Here is a 15030-nt window from a genome sequence, read left to right on the forward strand (position 1 = left end):
TCACGGTAGTTTCTGATGGATACGGGTGTGCTTTCATATTTTATACTGTGGAGGAAGTGCTTGAAGAGTTATGAGTGAAAGTAATTGCATCAAATCAAAATTACACTTGAAAAATCCATTAGGTAGTGACACTTTAGGAAAATTTCTACAAATGATTTTTTTACTAAACATGGGAACATGATGCTGCTTCGTTAGTTTAGCACCAGATAAATCTAATGACTTACTTTTAGAAGTCACATTACATGAAATACACACGTGTTTGAACAATGAAGTTTCACTCAACAAAACCAGCTCCCACTTTCCAGGAGACTTGCTTTAACCATGACCAAAGTAAAGCATTGTTACAACAATAAAACAGCAATTCATGCTTCTCACTTTAATCTCACCTTATTCTTTTTCCTGTGGGATGTGTGCACCGATTGGGATAGAGGACTACATTGTGTACATTAGTTGAACTTTTATTCTCTCCCCTCTGTCATACTCACTAGCGCTCACTTATAGTTAACTTCACTCTCTTTTATATTTCCTTTGAGAATCCTTTTGTTAATTGTGTTTCTATTTATGCGCCCTGAATTATTTATTCCTATATATCAATAAAAATTTATTCTAATCTGGGACTTCAATAATTTATATTTTATTAGAAAATTTGCTGCTCAAATTATAGTTTTTTATTAATTTGGATTAGATAATTTAACACTATTATAGTCAAATCTTTTTAAGATTGTATTTAAAATCCAGATTTTTTTAAAGTTTATTTATTTTCATTTATTTGAAAGGCAGCAAGACAGAAGGAGAGAAAGAGATAAAGATTTTCCATCTACTGGTTCACTTTCCAAATGCCTGCAACAGCTGGAGAGGGGTCAGGCTGAAGCCAGAAAGCCATAACTTAATCTGGGTCTCCTGTGTTGGAGGCAGTGACTCAGGAAGTAGAAATTGGAAGCAGGGCCAGGACTCATACCCATGGACTCTGAAATGGGATGAGTTTATCAAGAGGCATCTTCACCACTTCGCAAAACACTCAGTCCCATGATACAGATTTTGAGATTCTGGTTAGTAATAAAAATTTCCTGGCACCAAAAGGGAACACACAAATGAGAAAACCCCAGATCACAGATACACTTTTATTTGAACCTTGCACAGTAGTTCTCATAGTGACTGTGTCAATAACTGAGAAGAATCTCAGAATTTACTTTGTTTAATAACTAATAAACTGAGGCCAGCACTGTGGCACAGTGGGTTAATGCCCTGGCCTGAAGCGCCGGCATCCCATATAGTGCCAGTTTGAGACTCGGCTGCCCCACTTCCGATCCAACTCTTTGCTATGGCCTGAGAAAGCAGTAGAAGATGGCCCAACTTCTTGGGCCCCTGCACCTGCGTGGGAGACCAGGAGGAAGCTCCTGGCTCCTGGCTTCGGATCAGCGCAGCTCCGGCCTTTGCAGCCAATTGGGGAATGAACCATCGGATGGAAGACCTCTCTCTCTCTCTGCCTCTCCTCTCTCTGTGTAACTCTGACTTTCAAATAAATAAATAAATCTTTAAAAAAAAAACTAATACACTAGCCTATTAGCATTTAGTAAGTACTGGCATAAAACATAAGACTCCTCTGTAATAAATAAAAAACTTTATTACTCATGGCATAATTGGCAGCAAAACCATCAACATATTTGTGCCAATTCTCCTTTCCCCAAGTTCCACAAGAGCAACATAAATGAAGCCAGACAGATGTTTTCACGTACAGTGGATTGTCTTTTAGAAGAGTGTCCTTGACATTAGGGAATTTGAATCTTTTTTATAATGGGTAGCAAGAATACCTACTCTGATCCAGATAGAGATACTGTCATCATCATAGTGGATGCAAAACACTATATTTTTCAAGATTATTAAGTATGCAGGCATTCTTGAAGAATTAATAAGAATTAAGCACATGATAGCTGTTCACAATATGTATACGCATGAGAAAACCACAGAATATTGTCTCTCCATATACTACCTTTGCAGTCTGAGGTTGATATCTTAATCACGACTTGATTTCCATGGCCTGGGAAATGAATTATCAGTATTCTATCTCCTGGAATATTTTTGATTTGAAGTCTTTATATTTAATGAAATACCTACACCTACAAAGACAATTTCCCTATGATTTCAAAAAAGTATGTACTCTCAGAAATAGCCATTGGGAAAAAAAAAAGTAATAGGATTCACTTTCACTTCCCAAATGCAAAAACCAAAATGAAGGAAATGAAAGAACTTAGCCAAGATTCGCTTTCTCCTCATAGACAAAAATCCTATTTAAGAACAACCAGATAGACAAAATGCCTTTCTCCTGAAAACAAGAAGTTTTCTTCCAAAGAAGGCAAATTTTATGTGTATAACAGAGATCCCAAGACAAATCTCTGTTTCTTGTTCATTAGCAGTTGAATTGGGAAGGGATAATACTCTTCACCTGCTTTGTTTAGTAATAAAGTAAAGAGTTGGATTCTTATTTTGTATCAGAACATATATATGTACATGTATATATAGAGAGAGAGGGAGTGGGGGGGAGACTATAATTCTGTAATTACTGGATATAAAACACACAAGCATGCACATGTGCACACTACACAAAAATCAAAACAAGTGATAGTAATACATCCCACTTGTCTCCATCTGAAGATAAATTTTATTAAAAACAAAGAACAACTTTGACCCTTTTCTCCTCAACATCATTTTATACTTTTAGCGAATGAGTGAAGAGCAGACAGGAGAGATTTTCAAATCAGTGGTAGAAATATATAACCACTTGCATTACTAGCCCTAAACAAAAGCAAAAGAGAACGTTTGTTTAATCCAATACTGAGTTATTAAGGGCAAAATTTTATAAGGCACTTTTCTCATCATGGAGAATATAAAGATGAATAAAAAAAAAAGTAAGGGAATATAAGTAGAGGAAATACTCATTAGATCTCTAGAAACACTTCATATGTTGGGGCGCTGAAAGACTGACAACCAGTAAATTATTTTAATTTAAGGTTCCTTTGGTCAAGATGGATTATCAGTTAAGACACAGAGTGACCAAATAAAATGGCAGCAAAATAATGTCTCTGTGTGCTATAGGTAGACCTACAACTAGACCTGCAATTGCTCAAATGCATAGGGCACAGGCTCACTGAAAATATAATGATTGGATCACCGAAAACATGGGCTATCTTTGCTAGTGAGTTGTGAAGTGGATATTGCAACAAAAGGAAACAAAAATAAATAAACTAAAAATTTTTTGACTGACTACGGATGGCCAAACAAGAAAAGAGACAACTTCTCTCCTGAACTCCCTAACCACTTTTGTTATTTCTAGGCCCTAGAATAATTCTCATTTTCACACACCTCACTTATAAAAGGAGTGAAGTGTGACCTCCATCTGTAACATCCCTTGCCTAACTTTTGTTGTAACAGACATTGAGAATTGGAATTCTTTGTCAAATATGTGTTTTTAAAGGCAATAAAGAGCACAACTGATGAAAAAAAAAAAGTGGTAAAATTGAGTTACTTACTCTCTTTGCTCAACCTCAGTGCAAAAAAAAAAATCCTTTGTTCCTTCTGAAATAAGGAGAAATAGTGTTTTGTGGAGGAGAGAATAAAATATCATACTATATATTCCATCTGAAGAGGAAATTAAATCACAACAGAAAACTTTCACACCATCAGTCAGAGGTGTGATCTAAAATCAGGTCTCAAGACTTACTCCTTTTAATAAGTGAGAAAAACTATATTTTCACCATTTGTTATAGTCTTAGTGACCGAACTGTAACAAATGTGGGAGGAGAGGGTTTTTCTTGGTCTTCAGCACATGCCTTAGTAAAAAAGACTGGACTCCTTCAAGGAGATGCACATGTGAAAATGACTACACACAGCACGTGTTGAAGTGTGCTTGGAATGAATTTAGAAAGTTACCATTATAACTGTTAGTCAACAGGAATTTTTGAAATTTCATAGTATGGATATCAATATAATTAAACACCACCAGAATGGGTTCATGTTGGTCATATGGCCAAATAGACCTAAAGCAATTAGAGTTCATTCATTCCCATTATGAAACCCTTTCATTTAAGTCTTACAGTAAATGTTGAAAGCAAACAACCCAGTGGCAGTTACTACACAAATGTCTGTGCAGGCAGTCTTATTCTCCCAACTCCAGACAAATATGTCCAATGAGACTTTGTAGAAATCAGCGTAATTAAGAAAAGTATATAACTTCTTAATGAAAAACCATTTTTTCTATCTTCCTCAAAAAAGATATTTTGCTCATTTTTTTTTCATTTCCTCTCTTCTTTAGGAAGACTTTGGGACTCGGGTTTCAGGAAGTTTGTCTTGCTTGACAAATGATAAATGGCAGTAGAGTTTATTTACTTGCTGATACATCTTCTGGACTGATACAGGAGTAAGGGGGAGAATAACAGGGAGATGATGTTGAGACTCCAGTGATTTCATTAAAAGTCCTCATGTACCATTTTCAGAAGTAATAACTTACACACAAAATACACATGTTAGCAATGAGTACTGAATGTTATGTAGAGCATGGCAAAGCACTGGTGGGTCTTCATCATTTTTTCCAAGCGTGCTGCTGTTATTTGACTCCAAAATCTAAATGATTTTCTACTGTAAATTGAATACACACTACACACACTTATGTGATTTTTCAGTAAAGTATTCACATCTCTTCCAAGTTTCTCTTATTTAACCCCAAGTCTCAGTTGTCTAGAAAAGTAACTAGACCATATCCCACGTAAGTTTCAGCTATCTGCATCTCCCTTTCCTTGTGTACCAGCCACTCTCTACTTCAAGGTGGAGCGTTAGGATATTACATGAGGTAAGATATGTATAGGAATCCTATGTTACTGCCTAATGTTTATGTCAGAGAAGATGTTTCATTCTAGAAAAAAAAATGCAGCAATCAGAATCATATCCCAGATGGATTGTTGGGAATCTCTTGTTAGGAGAATGAACAGGAAGTAGAGTTAATGCTTAGACCAGGAGATGACAGAGGAACAGTAGCCAGAGCAGAGCTTCTGTGGAAACTAATCAGTTTGCTACAGGGGAAGTGAAGTGATTGGTCAGGATAATTGGGCATGGAAATGGGGACTAAGTGAGGACTCACATGCTCAGGGCAAGGAAAATGATAGTTCAAGATCTATAGGTTGAGTAGGAGGGAGAGAATCCTTTAAAACCAAAGCCAGGGCCAGCACTGCAGGCAGAGCAGATAAGGTCACTGCCTGCAGTGCTGGCATCCTATATGGGTTCTGGTTTGAGTCCCAGCTGCTCCACTTCTGATCCAGCTCTCTGCAATGGCCTGGGAAAGCAGTGGAAGATAGCCCAAGACCTTGGACCCCTGAACCCACGTGGGATACCTGGAAGAAGCTCCTGGCTCTGGATTGGGTCAGCTCCGGCTGTTGCACCCATCTGAAGAGTGAACCAGCAGATGGAAGACCGCTCTCTCTCTCCCCCTGCCTCTGCCTCTCTGTAACTCTGCATTTCAAATAAATAAATAAATCTCTAAAAAAATTCATCATTGTAAGAGCACTGCTATTCCTGAATTTTCTTAGGTTTTAAAAATAAATAAATAAAACAAAAGCCAAAATGACATAATTGCAGCCCACTAATATCACATAAGTATGATTCTCCACTGACAAAGAATGCTGAAGAAGATCTCAGTATTGAACTGATTGGTACCTATCAGATAAGATCATTGTCTTCAAAAACCTGAATTACAAACAGAGCACTGCCCTTCAGATAAAAAATAGTTTAGAAACAAGGGTAGTATCTTAAATCAAAAACATGAATGATATGAGACAGCTACAATAATGTATCCATTGCCTAATAATCAGTGCTCTTTTCAACTACAAATTATACATTTTGCATGACTCTCTGAATTGGCTGATTATGAAAGTACCAGGACCCACTATCACTTGAAAAGTATTCAATTGTGTAATATCTCCAAAGAGACGATATCCATACCACTCACTGGCCAGACTATGATTTCATCTTTCTGATATCCCACTGTTTGCTCATGAATTTATCTTTTCCTGAAAAGTCAGAGTGACTTTAAAATTTTACATCTCTAATATCTAACTGAACAATATATATAGACAAAACCTTTTAGTCTAGATTCCAAGGTCCTCCATCATCAACTTAACATCAGCCTCCACTGTGAGTAATAATCATTATCATCATCATCATCACCATCACAATTTAACATCTATTATGCACCAGACTCCTTTACATAATCACTTTAATACTGATAACAACTCTATAAGATATGCTATATTATTTTCCTCACTTTACCAATAGAAACACCAAAACCACATAGGCAGAGTGTGATGGAGCTGAGATGCAAACGCAGGTCAGTCAGCTTTGAAATCTAGAGCTTTTACTAGAAATATGTTAAAAACATAAAGATGAGCTTTACACATGCAAGGTAATTCAAGCACTTTCCTATTATGAATCCTGCCTAGATCTCCCTTTCACTTGGCCGCCATTTGGGACTTATTTCCTCAATGCACACATATACTTTTGTGATTCTAAAGTAAGATTTATTTTTGTTTATTTGAAAGGCACAGTTACAAATAAAGAGAGGGAGAGAGAGATCGATCTTCCATCTTCTGGTTCACACCCCAAATCAAAACGGCTAGAGCTGTACCAGACCAAAGCCAGGAGCCAGGAGCTTCTTCTGGGTCTTCCATGTGGGTGCAGGAGCACAAGGACTTGGGACATCTGCTGCTTTCCCAGGCGCATTAGCAGGAAGCCAGATTGGAAGTGGAGCAGCTGGGACTCAAACTAGTGCCCATATGGGATGCTGGCATCACAGGTAGTGACTTTACCTGCTACATCACAAAGCCAGCCCTGCACACATACACTTTTTTTTCTTTTTTTAAGTTATTTTTTTAAACTTTCAATCTACACTATCACATATACTCTTAACATAAATATATTCTTAGCATCCATACTAACTTTCTTCTCAGGAATACTGCATAAAACTCTCATTGACCCTCTCATGGGGTTGATTCAACATGTGCACACATGTTGCTGACCAATGGCAAATGTCAAGATGATAGAACTGGAGTACAATCTCCAGTACTGTCTTGTTTTATAGTAAACATAGTTACATAGAAAATCTTGCTGACTTCTTGCACAAGGGGAGAGTTCCAGGGTCTCTATTTCTTGCACTCCTGATATTTAAGTTCTTGATAAAACATTTTTCCATACTGAAAGCAAATAATTTTATCCATGAGGTGCTGAAACTCATGGTTCGAGTTAAAATTTTCTTTATTACACAGTTACAGCAACAAATGCTATCTTATTGTGAAATGTGATATTTAGATCCCCCTAACTTAGTTACAAATCCATCTAGTTCTTCTTTCTATTCTAGAAACACTTCCAAAACACAATGCAGGATTCTAGAACTCAAATTATAAGACCTAATTTCTGTTTCTGTGTGGTCTACAATGCTTATTGATGTCAATAATCTTCAGAGGTCAAAGACAAAGGATGATACAGTGCAACAATTCAGTGAGATCTCAAGTGTCCATGGAATTTTAGGCAGTATGGTTCTGTGTTTTGGAGATAGAGATCTTCATACCCCCAAATCAGGGATTTATAACTTGGTCTAGATTACAAAAAGTACAACCTAGGACATGAGCATCAGTTAAAAGGACTGATATACATTAGATTACATTAGATCTACATTAGATATACATTAGGTATTACATTAGATATGCATTAATCACTATACATTAGATACTTCTCAAGTGTACTGAGCAGACAGAACATCCTGTAGTTGCTGTGGAAAAGCATAGGTAAGAAACTTGGGGAAAAGGGAAAGGAAAAGTGGATATACAAGTGAATACTGACCTTGACCAGATTTATACCAGGAAAGCATTGGTTAACCACAGTGCTACCATATTTCTCAGATGGCCACATGGGGTAATCAAAACCAGAAGGGATGGCTTAAAATAATACCTCCATTGAGCAAGATACAAAGGATGCTATCTGTTAAGTTCAGACTTTCTTAATTAAAGGCATTTTTTTACCTTTCATCCCTTTTTTCTCAAAAGGCATTTTTAAAGCAAGTGCATGGTTTATTTTGACAGGAAATGGGATCATTGTTTTGCCAGTTGATGGCAGTGTTCAAGGTCAGTTTCTCTGTGAGTGAAAGTCAGCCCCTGAAGACGCTTTATAATTTATGGGAGAATCACACACCTGCCAAGCAGACATGAAAACTGTGGAAGTGCATAACAACATCACTTTGGGCACAGAATTGGGGTATACTTTGTGGTGATTCATTTTTCTCCACATAACAGGCAGCAATATAAGTGTTCTAATTCCAACTTTAATAGAAAAATCCCTCTTCACTTGCTAGGGGCACAAACAAGGTCACAATGGTTTTAATAATCAATTCAGCATTTCTATGAGTTCCCCTGTCAGTAACTGCAAGACTATCCATCATACTCCACATAGGCACATCATCAGTGTCATCCCACTCTGGATATATGGGTGGGGAGAACACTTACCGGAATACTACATTCAGTGGAATCTACCCATGCCTGGAAATAAACCCAGCTAGAAATTGAGGAATTCTGCATCCAACACTGGAAGCAGGTGTCATGTAGCTCTCAGTGAGCCAGAGACTAACACCAATGCACAAAAATCTGGGGAGATTCTTCCCAAACCTCTAATGCCCTGCCAAGGTGATTCAACATAAGTAGAACCCGTTAGGAAACTGGCGCAGTTTTATCTATGGTGCAATCTGCACCTTGATTTACATCCTATGTCCCGGTTCCCACCATGATTGCTGAAAGCCAGATAGCCACATGGCCCAACCACCAGTGTCAAGCTCCACCCCCATCCTAATGGGATTCTCTGCTCCTGCTTCCCTGCCCACCCTCTGGCAAAGTTTTAAAGGACCTATTCCTGAACACGTGGCTCTCTTGGCTCCTCTCCTCTTCTCTCTGCTCTCTCCCTTCTCTCCTTGCCTCTCTGTCTCTCTCTTACATTCTCTTTCTCTCTTTTGCCCTCTTCGCCCCACCCCTCTGGTCTGCTGGGTTTTCCCCAATAAACCCTTTCCTTCACTCTGGTGTTTGATGTGTTTTGTGATGGCCTAACAGAAATACATAACAGAACCCACAGGGAGAGTTTTGATTCTATGATGTCACAGCTTCACAGCCTTATTGTTAAAAACCAAGTTGGGAACTGGCATTTAGACTAGTGGTTAAAAATCTAGTTATGGTGCCCACATCCCATATTGAAGTTCCTGGCTTCAGTACCCACCTCCAGCTCCTGACTCCAGCTTCCTTCTAATGCAGATCCTAGGTGGCGGTCATGACTGTTGAAATAATTGAGTTCCTGCCACTCAAGTGGGAAACATGCTTTCCTGGCTCTTGGCTGTGTCTCAGCCCAGTCCTGGACATTGCAAGTATTTGGGGGGAGTGAATGAGCAGATGAGAGCTCTCTCTGTGTCTCTCATTCTTTCAAGTAACTAAATAAAATTTAGAAAAAAACAGTGGGTGATTCTACCGGTCCCATATCATTTTCATCTACTGGTATTGCAATACCTTTGTTATGTAGTTGGAACTTCTCAGGTATTGTCTTGGTTCTTATTGTGATGATTATTTGGGGCCTAGGGAAGGGGACTAAGAGGTGGGGAAGGTGAGGGAGAGTATGGGGACAAAACCATATCTCCTTTCACCATCACAATTAGATGTGGCTACCATGCAGGATCATAGGTCAGGTCTCCCAATATTATAGCCCATTATTTTACTATTAATATACAGCCATTAATCCCCAAGCCATTGCATTGTATTTAGGTCATTTAGTCATAAGAAGTTTTCAGATCCAGCCTGTTTTTCTTAGAACTCCACGCACCACAGACACTAGCTAGTTATTTATGCAATCCATTTGCTTTTCTTCATAGGCATCTTTTCTGACTTTGCTTGCAACAGATGGGGCCATGTGGATGGAAGTGATGTGCACTGCTTCTGTATCCAATTCATAAAAATATCTTTTACCCTATCCTCTACCTTCTTCTGGCAGCCAGAAGAAAACCCAGCAGGTGACTCTAAGGCCCTATGAAGTGCTATAAGAAGGGGAGAGTCTGAGCCTTGCATCTCTCTCTGTATGGCTACTTACCAAATACCCATATTGAACTGTTGCATAATTCAGCATTATATTTGTGTATTAGGCCACTAAGATATGACTGTTGTTAGTTACAGCAGTTAATCCTCCTGTTCTAATACATCCTGTTAGCTCAAGCCTTCATAGCCACTCCAAGTTCCTTCCTACTTTCCTCTGACCCAGATCAATTTAAAAAGTTTTCTAAAAATGTGGAAACCCAAAAGGGAAAGAAGTCAGATCCTATATAAATCTTCTCAGGAGAGTATTTGACCCCTTTACTAATTTATCTGCTACATCTTTCATGACTGCCTCTTCCTCACAATGTATGACAGCTGCAATTCACACAACCTCTGTGGCTGACTACATCCTCAATTACTTGGCAGAAGGGAAGCCAATTCTCTCTGGAAAATTGTACTTTAAACTCTACTAATTATTCCAGGAAGAGAAGCAATATATGAAAGATCACACAAACACATACAGAATGAAAGCACCATAAATAAGTGTTGATAAAAACATTAAATTACAGTATGGATCCACAGAGACAACAGATATTGGAATTACAGGATACATGTTTCAAGAAATAATGGAGATATAAAAAGTAAGATAGATTATCTAGATCAAAAGTATGACAGATTTTGTAGATTATAATAGATTATATTACTATCTACCAAATATCCCCCCCCACTCCTGTATGTGAATATATATGAAACATTTGTTGTAGCTGAGTTAGGTTAGTGAAAATATGACTGAAAATGTTTTCTGGCTCCTTCTTGAGAACAATAGATTTCTACAACCCTACCACAATTACTCTGCACTTTGCCAAATTGTTTGGTTTAGCCAATAGTAAATGTGTGGAAATTACATTTTCACAGTTCTGAACTTAAGTCTGACAGAAAACTGTGTGTTTCTACCCACCCCTTGGGGAAATTTACATTTCTTCTAGGAGAAGAATGTGCCTTCCGTAGTCATGGACCCTTTAGCCTGTGTCACAGAATAAGACACGTGACAAAATGTGAATTTTATGCATAGCCTAAAGCAGAGCTTTCTCTAATCGCATAAGAGCATTGCATTGGCTGGCAGTCATATTGTTCACCCCATTATTCTTTAAATGTGTTATTTATGGTTTAGTTTCTATTTTACTCATATCTGTATAATTATAATGACCATGATAACTGTAGTAATAATAAAAGTTAACATCCTTCTGTGTTTCAACAGCTAAATTTTCCATATAATTTCATTAATGCCTAGAATATGAGGCATTTTAGGTTGACTACCTTGAGAAATCAGTCCATCAGAGAACGAACAGAAACATTCTGTTTCTGTGTGCTCATCTCCATCAGGGAGAGGCTGAAAATGACTGTGGTCATATCAACACAAGTGTGTCAGGTTAGGAGTAAAATTCACTCCTTAAATGGCATTATTTTAACCAACTGTGATGTTAGAGTGTAGAATTCAAAAAGGATGTATATAAAGATGTTTGTGGTACTCCTAGATCAGTGTTCTGAGAATGAAAGAATAAGTATAAATATACTTCCAATGCTTACTTAAAATAAATATAATACATGTGTACATCTGTGTTATTAAGTATATGTCAATTTATATTTGGATGTTTGTTGTCTCTGAACTGGGCTACTGGGCTACTGGTTTACTGGCTCCTCACTTTTGACAGTTTCAGCTGAGTCTGGTTAGAAAGAGAAGAATCAGGGATACAGTTTAAAAATAAATATTCTTTTGGAAAATTTTCAGGAAAAGGAGGAAATTTGATGACCTAATTTTTGCCTGTACTGCATTGCTGGGTGATGACTTTTTCCTGTAAGTGCAAATCAGCCAAACCCTAATTACACTGTACCATTCACACTGGAGGCCCTTGGGTAACTGACTCTTATTTCTTCTTATAGCAGTCCTCTTACCCAATCTAGTAAAGTTTATCTTCCTCTTACTTCCGCTCCAATAAAGTTTATCTTCCTCTGCTTAAAAGTTGATTTTATTAACTTAATGAAGGAACAGCTGTGGTTCTAAGACTGATTTGGAAAAAATAGGAAATATGGCAACTTAGATTTATTCTTCAGGTCTCTGACCACACAATCCACAATATCATGTGCTTAATTTTGCCCTTGGTATCAAGACGTTTGTCTTACCATCATCTGTCTTCTGAGCACAAGCATTACTTATGCAATTGTCAAAAGAGTTAGTTTAATTACAAATACAAAGGTGCAGATAGAGACTTAGCTCTCCTCAAAAATGAAACAATTAGGACTGTGTGATTAAAACCAGTTTACAGAATAACCCTGAAGTCGACAGAAAAGACTATAATTGACGTATACATTGTATGACCTTGATGCTCTGGATCATTTGTGATTCAAGAAAAATGGTCAGGCATTTCCCTAAGCTAACACCCTGCTTGTGACATCTGCATCCTTCAGTCTAGCTTCATGCTAATGAGCACCCTGGAAGACAATAGGAGACAGCTTAGATACTGACCCAGACTGAACTGCTGGCTCCTGGCTATAAGGCCGCCACAAAACACACCAAACACTAGAGTAAGGGAAAAGGTTTATTGTTGGGGGAAACCTGACAGACCGGAGGGAAGGGTCGAAGAAGGAAAGAGAGAGGAGAATGTAAGGGGGGGGGGGGGACGGGGGATGGAGAGCACAAACAGGTCCTGTTAAATCTTTGCAGGGCGGGGTGGGGGGGCAGGGAAGTAGAAGTATTGAATCCCATTAGGGTGGGGGTGGAGCTGACACCACTGTTTGGACCATGGGGCTTAGGGCCGAAGCCTGGGGGCCAGGGTCTAAGATGATGAGTGAGGCATAGATGGTGCCACATAGACTGCACCATTTTACTAACACTGGCTTCAGCTTGGTTTCACCCTGCCTATGTGAGCATCTAGGAAATGAACCAACAGATAGAAGAGCTCGTTCTCTCTCTCTCACTCTCTCTCTTTCCCCCTGCATTTCAAATACAATGAAAAGAAACAAGTACAAATTTAACAACAAGGAAAGGAAAAACTAAGAACTTGGAATTTAGTGGAGTTTTTATAAATTTAAATGCAATAAAATATATATAATGAAATTTACCATCTTAATCATTTTAAGAGTACACTTCTACAGCATCAAGCATTCACAGTTGTGCAGTCATCACAAACGTTAACTTCCATAACCTTCCATCTTCTTAAAATGAAACTGTATTCTTAAAACACTAATTTTCCATTCCCTCTCTTTCCTCAGCCCTGGGCCCTTCTACTTTGTTGTTTCTATGAATTTTACTACTCTCGGTACCTCATGTCAGTGGAACCTGATTTCAACTATTTGTCCTTTTGTGACTGGCTATTCAATTAACATATTGACTTCAAAGTTCATCCTTATAGCACATATCACAATTTCATTTCTTTTTTAAGTCTGAATAATATTTCACTGTATATGTGATATTATTATTAATCTGTTAGTATACTTTGGGATTTTTTTCCATTCTAGCCATTGTTAAAAATGTTGATGTGAAATGTTTTTATAAATATTTGGTTGAGTCCCTGCTTTCAACTATTTTGAGTATACAACCAGAAGTGGAAATGCTGTATCATATAGAAGTTCTATGTTTAAGTTTTTGAGGAATCACCATACTGTTTTCCATAGCAGCTACACCATTCTACATTCTCACAAACAATACACAAGGGTTCCAATTTTTCTACATCTTAGGCAAACTTGTTATTTTCTTTCTTTTTTTTTTTAAAAAAAAGTCATCCTAATCAATGTGCAGTTATATCTCATGGTGCATTTAGTTTGCATTTTCTTGATGATCAGTGAAATTCAGAATATTCTTATGTGCTTATTTCATCTATATATCTATTTTGGATAAATTTTTATTCAAGTCATTTGCCCCATTTTTTGCTTATTTGTTTTTGTTGTTGGTTTGTGTTTGTATATTCTGGTTGTTAATCCCTGATCAGATGAATGATTTGTAAATATTTTCTCTGATTCTATGGGTTGCTATTTTTTTTTAAAAAAACTATTTATTGGAAAAGCAGAGTGACAGAGAGAAACATAGAGAGAGAGACATATTCCATCTGCTGATTTACTCGCTTAATGGCTGCAACTTAATGGGCTGGGGCAGGCTGAAGCCAAGAGCCTGGAATTCCATATAGGTCTCTCACATGGGTGGCCGGGGCCCAAGTACATGGACCATCTTCCTGTGCCTTTCCAGACACGTTAACAGGAAGTTAGATAATAAGCCAAGTAATCAGGACATGAACCAGCATCCTAAAAGGAGGCTAAACCCATTGTGTCGTGACGACAGCCCTTATCTATGGTTTGCATTTTCACTATGTTTGTGGTGTCTTTTGACTCATAAATATTCTTAATTTTGATGAGGTTCAATTTACCAAATTTTTTTCTTTTTTTATCTGTGCTTTTGATGTCACTTCCTGAAAAATCTCTGCCAAATCCATTATCATGAAGATGGTCTGTATTTTCTCATAACAGTATTATTTTTTAAGTTCTTATTTTTAGATCTTTGATGCATTTTGAGCTAATTTGTATGAATTTCATTCTTTTCCATATATATTTCCATTTTCCCATCATCTGTTGAAAGGACTATCTTTTTCTCATTGAATAAACTTTTCAAATTAAATTTATTTTATTTTATTTATTTGAAAGGCAGAGTGTCAGATAAGGAGAGCAACAGAGAAACATCTCTCATCATCTGATTTACTCCAAAAATGCCCACAATAGTCAAGGCTGGAACAGGTGGGAGCCAGAAGACAGGAACTTTATCCAGGTCTCCCATGTTGAGTCATCATTTGCTGCCTCCCAGGGTGCATATGAGCAGGAAGCTAAAACTGAGAAGTGAAATAACAAACATCTGTAGTCTTAGAAATTTGGGTTCCTTTCTCTGAGA

The sequence above is a fragment of the Oryctolagus cuniculus genome, chromosome X (assembly GCF_964237555.1).
Source record: "Oryctolagus cuniculus chromosome X, mOryCun1.1, whole genome shotgun sequence".
Classification (NCBI taxonomy): Eukaryota; Metazoa; Chordata; class Mammalia; order Lagomorpha; family Leporidae; genus Oryctolagus; species Oryctolagus cuniculus.